Genomic DNA, 5,885 nt, shown 5'->3' with positions numbered 1-5,885 from the left:
GTCTATTCCTTTCAACTGCTCTTCTAAGTCCTCTGACAGAATTAAAATGCCACTTGTTACTTCTTCTTCTCCATGAACTGTAACTCCAAATTTTTCTTTGGTTTGCTTTATTGCTTACTCAGTGAACAGATTTAGCAACATCTAGGAGAGGCTATAACCCTATCTCACTCCCCTCTTAACAACTGGTTCTCTTTCACGTCCATCGACCGCTATAACTTCACTCTGGTTTCTTTACAAGTTGTGTATACCCTTTCGCTCCCCTTGTTTTATCCCTGCTACCTTCAGAATGTCAAAGAGTGTATTCCAGTCAACATTGTTAACAGACTTCTCTAAATCTAAAAAGTCTATAGACGTAGGTTTTCTTTCTTTTCAGTCGATCTTTAAATGGTGCATCTACATATTTTCTCCTTTCGTAAGTTAGATGCAATATCTCGTGTGTTAGCCGAGGATTATTACTTTGTCTTTTGACTATGTGATCCTCTGCTGCCTTTACTCTCTCATCTTTCACAGCCACCCATTCCTTTTCTATCGGGTTTCTTTTCCCTGTTACAGTAGATCGTTGTTTTATGCTCTTTCTGAAACTCTCAACTACCTCTGGCCCTTTCAATTTGTTCAGGCCCAGTCTCTTCAATTTTCTGCCATTTTGCAATTTCTTCAGTTTCATTGCACAGTGCATAAACAATGCATTACTGTAAGAGCCAGCATCTTCTCTGGAAGTGTTTCGCAGTTTAAAATCAGTTTTCGAAACTCTGTCTTACCATTACGTATTCTGTCTGAAACCTTCCAGTATCCCCAGATCTCTTCCACGTACACAATCTTCTTTCATGTTTTTAAACCAGGTACTGGCGGTGTTTGCTAACGGCCTTGCCGCAGTGGTTCCCGTCAGATCACCGATTTTAATCACTGTCGGGCTAGGCTAGGACTTGTATGGGCGACCATTCGGGTCTGCCGAGCTCTATGGGCAAGTAGGATGAGGAAACTGCCACACAGGAATGCTAACAAAATGTCAAAAGCGATAACACTGTCCCTGCACAGAAAAAAATGCAATTGTTGCAGCATAAGAGCCAGAGAAATAGTCACAGACTCAAAAGCTTCAACACAGACACCTTTTGAATATGAAGTTATTACGAAATTGACGATGTCGTTGTGTCAACATGTGAATACGAAGGAGTGATCTCCTGGAGTGCGGCTGGTCCCGGAGGAGATTCGAGTCCTCCCTCGGGGATGGGTGTGTGTGTGTTTGTCCTTAGAATAATTTAGGTTAAGTAGTGTGTAAGCTTAGGGACTGATGACCTTAGTAGTTCCATAAGGTTTCACACACATTTGAACATTTTGATCTCCCGAAGAGCACCATGTTCAACAATGTACGATGAACGCTGTGCTCCGAGACAGTTTTGCGTGCACCAGCATTGTAGTCTTTCGGCGGAAACGCCACAAATCACCTGTCCTACTTTACAGAGCAGACAAGTCTCCGAAACCCACGTTCTGTGAAGAGTTGTAAACGTCCAACCATTTAGCGCCTAGTGGTAGTTTCACTGTCCTCTACCTCCTTCCACAATTGCTCACGACAGTAGCATGTGAACATTTGACCAGCTTCGCCGTTTTCGAGATACTCGTTCACAGGCTGGGAATAACAATGGCCTGCCCTTCGTCAAAGTCGCTTATCTCAATGAATTTTCCCATTTGCAGCCCATATCTTCGCTCGGGTGATCCCCCGTCCGTGTCTGTTCCCTTTACATATTTTTGTTACCACGTCATGTGCCCACAGCACTGCCAGAGGGCATCCAACGTCGCGGTGGACATTGACCATAATGTTTTGGCTTATCAGTTTAGATCACTCCCTAAAATATGATAGCTGTCATTAATATACTGCCAACGGCCTTGCCGCAATAATAACACCGGTTCCCGTCAGTTCACCGAAGTTAAGCGCTGTCGGGCTGGGCTAGCACTTAGATGGGTGACCATCCGGTCTGCCGAGCGCTGTTGGCAAGAGGGGTGCACTCAGCCCTTGAGGCAAACTGAGGAGCTACTTGATTGAGAAGTAGCGGCTCCGGTCCCGGAAACTGGCGTACGGCCGGGAGAGCGGTGTGCTGACCACATGCCCCTCCATATACGCATCCAGTGACGCCTGTGGGCTGAGGATGACACGGCGGCCGGTCGGTACCATTGGGCCTCCATGGCCTGTTCGGGAGGAGTTCAGTTTTTTAGTCATTAATATACTAATGTATAGCTATAAAGTTAATTAACATCTGGCTGAGTAAACAATGTGTACCGAAACTGCGGATGGAGGTCGACAAAAGGCTCACTGTATCCCGTGTGAAAGCTCCCATAAAGCTCTGAGGAAATCGAGTAGCGGGCAATTAATTTGACAAGCTACACTGCGGCTGAGAAAACCAACATCAGAGCTCTGAGTCTCTCTTGTGAGAGAACGCGTAAGGTCTGATATAACGGGAATCACTTCGTCTCTCTGCAGCTGGATGCACGACCGCCCGTATCAAAGAGGCCTTAGACTGCGGCTGTGCAGAGAGAGGCCGATGGCTGAGATGGAGTGTTGCCGAAGCGGCCTCTAAGCCGGTCAGTGTCTGGACGGGAGAGGACACGTCAACCGCGGCTTTCGGCCGTCACAGCCGCACCTGCAGTCGCCGGCATCCCGTTGTCGCCGTAATTTATCTGAGGCCAGCTCAGCTGAGAGCAGTCCCAGACCAGAGCAGAGCGTCGGACGTAATCCGGACGCTACCAGCCGCGCTAACGAGCCGGACAAGGCGCCTCGCCTCCCTGCCTCGTCCACACAGCGCCCGTCCTCCTTCCTGGAAGAAGTCTCCCCGCACCTTGAGCAGGCATCCGGCAGCGGCCACTCGCCTCAACATTCCAGTCCTGCACGTACTGCCATCTGAGACTTACAACATTCACTATTCGCACATTCGATGGATAAGCTTGATCAAAATATAGAGAACAAATCCTGCCTTGAAATATACATGGACCAGTCACATTAAAGCGATCCCCTGTCAAAAGACTCAGTAATCGCCTTTTTCTGTGCACACGTGCAAGAAGAAAGTCAAAGAGATCCAGGAAAGTGCCAAGAGGGATTTCGGGGCTATGATGACTCCGCTGCCGTGTCCATCTGCGCTAGGTTTGTCAGCTCAGGGTCCATGGCGCGAACAGCCTGATCGAGTTGGGTCCACAAATTCTCCACTGGGTTCCAGTCGGGCGAGTTTCGTGACCATGGGAGTACGGTAAACCCATCCTGGTGCTGTTCCAGCCTCACACATACACTGTTAGCTTTGTGACACGTTGCATTGTTATGCCGGTAGATGTTGTCGTGATGATGAAAAACCAATCTACATCTAGGGCTGGACGTGGTCCCCAAGGATAGATGCATACTTTTATTGATCCAGTGTGCCCCACAGAATGACTACATCACTGGGGACTGCCACAAAACATTCGACAGACCAAACCGCTCCGCCTTCCAGCTTGCATTCTCATGACAATTGTTGCGGGGCCATACACACCAAAGTCCGTCTGTCCGACGCAGCATAAAATGTGAGTAAGGGGGAATTGTACATGAAATTTGTTGATATTTGACATTTTCTGTTTTCTACTCCATAATGTACTTTGGACTTTCCTGAATATTTTGCTATATAATAACTTAAAATCAGACAATTGTGAGACCTTCAAATAATACTTTGAATGTTGACATGTGACTGTCAAATTTCGTGGCTACACATATACTGCCACAGTTGCGCAGTCATATCTTGGGAACTACACAGTCTAGAAGGCTGTGAATTGCGTTCTTTTGTGTCTACTGTTACGTCTCAGAAGTTGTCATTACGAATAAACAAATCAATCCTTTGCTTCTGATACTAGTTTTCGTTGAAAGTAGTGTGATTATCGGCTAGTTTTGTTGTAAGCTAACGTCTATCGCTTGTTATTCATAAATAAAATGACTAAGCGTAAAAGTAACTTCAAGAAGCGCAAATTTGCGAGTGACAGATATGTGAGACCTGCATTTTCTTCTGAAATACTTGAAAACATCTGCGCTAGCAGTGATGGAAACCACGATAATGTTTCAGATGTGACCATGGCTCCCTAGTGCCTCGAAAAGAAAAGTAACTTTAGCAACGGGTGACAGTCTTAAAAGTAATGTTATTATGGCAATCAAACCAGAGATTTGGCAAATCCTGAGCTACAAAAGAAGTGTTTACATGGGAAGACCCAGAATATGAATGAGTCCTTCAATAATGCTATGTGGTGCTGCGTGCCTAAAAATGTATTTGTTGGCCTTATGACTCTAAAGCTAGCAGCGTCTGATGCTGTAATAATTTTTAATGGTGGGAACTGTGAAAGACTTAAGGTTCTGGAGAAGTTAGCGGTGAGATTTGGACAGAACACAGCTAAAGGATTGCGGGAACTGGATGAGCTTCGTATACTTGAAGCAGAGCTAGCTGCACCGCAAATGACAAAAGAAGCAAGAAAGAAAAGGAGGAGGGAAGCACTGGGCTGTTGTGACAGTGAAGAAGATACAGGCTATGGGCCAGGGCAATTCTACTGCGTACAAGACGCAGAAATGTTAGTCTGTATAAGAATTTGTAAAAAAAAAAAAAGTTTTAAACCTCAATATCTCTGAACTACATTTTTTGCAATAAATGACCCGTATTCTAAAAAAGTACTGATGGTAGAGACATGAAATTTTCACAACATGCCAAGTGTGAGATTCAACACATATGGAAGTAGAATAATTAAAATATCCCGAGTTGTTTTGTTTTTATGCTCATTTATTTACAAAATACTGTCAACAAATTGAGTGTTTGAAAAAAAAAGATAACATGCCCCACAATACAATTTTAGTAATAATTCTAGTTAAGCGTATCTAGAAAGGTGCATTCAAAATGGTTCAAATGGCTCTGAGCACTATGGGACTCAACTTCTGAGGTCATCAGTCCCCTAGAACTTAGAACTACTTAAACCTAACTAACCTAAGGACATCACACACATCCATGCCCGAGACAGGATTCGAACCTGCGCCCGCAGCGGTCGCGCGGTTCCTGACTGAAGCGCCTAGAACCGCTCGGCTACTGCGGCCGGTAAAGGTGCATTCAATAATCATCGAAAATTATAAGTTGGTGTTTTAAAAAGTTTCCAAGATAATGGGCCACAAAATTCGGTTATTTAACAATGGCGGCATAGGACACGCAATGTCCCCTTAATCTGAAAAGGCCACCTCTCGCCAGTCACTGGATGTCCAGTTGCGGTACTAAAGTGCAAATTCCAGCCTTCGTCGTCGATGAACAGCAGTCAACTTGGGCGCGTGAACCATGCGCCTACTGCAGTGACGTTCACTAAGCGTTTGATGAGGAGGCACTTTTGGTTCAACAGGGCCGTCTCTTGCCCAACACTTGCACGTTTTTTTTCCCGCCCGAACACGTCTCCGCAGCCGTCTTTCACCTTGTCAGATACGACCTGTGGTGCACCACAGTTGCCTCGGCACCGGCTCTGGATAGCATCATTTTGGCAAGCACGGTATACTTTATTCATCTACATCTACATACATACTCCGCAATCCACCATACGGTGTGTGGCGGAGGGTACCTTGTACCACAACTAGCGTCTTCTCTCCCTGTTCCACTCCCAAACAGAACGAGGGAAAAATGACTGCCTATATGCCTCTGTATGAGCCCTAATCTCTCTTATCTTTGTGGTCTTTCCGCGAAATATAAGTTGGCGGCAGTAAAATCGTACTGCAGTCAGCCTCAAATACTGGTTCTCTAAGTTTCCTCAGTAGCGATTCACGAAAAGAACGCCTCATTTCCTCCAGAGACTCCCACCCGAGTTCCTGAAGCATTTCCGTAACACTCGCGTGATGATCAAACCTACCAGTAACAAATCTA

The 5,885-nt window shown here is 45.7% G+C and overlaps 1 pseudogene; it reads left to right on the top strand.

The window, feature by feature from the left end:
- The first annotated feature begins 1,871 nt into the window (after window positions 1–1,871).
- Window positions 1,872–1,989, top strand: LOC126093810 (5S ribosomal RNA; annotated as a pseudogene).
- The last annotated feature ends 3,896 nt before the right edge of the window (window positions 1,990–5,885 follow it).

This window comes from Schistocerca cancellata, chromosome 7 (assembly GCF_023864275.1).
Source record: "Schistocerca cancellata isolate TAMUIC-IGC-003103 chromosome 7, iqSchCanc2.1, whole genome shotgun sequence".
In the NCBI taxonomy this organism is placed as follows: domain Eukaryota; kingdom Metazoa; phylum Arthropoda; class Insecta; order Orthoptera; family Acrididae; genus Schistocerca; species Schistocerca cancellata.
The sequence above is the reverse complement of the archived record's forward strand: the minus strand, read 5'-3'. Positions and strand labels throughout refer to the sequence as shown.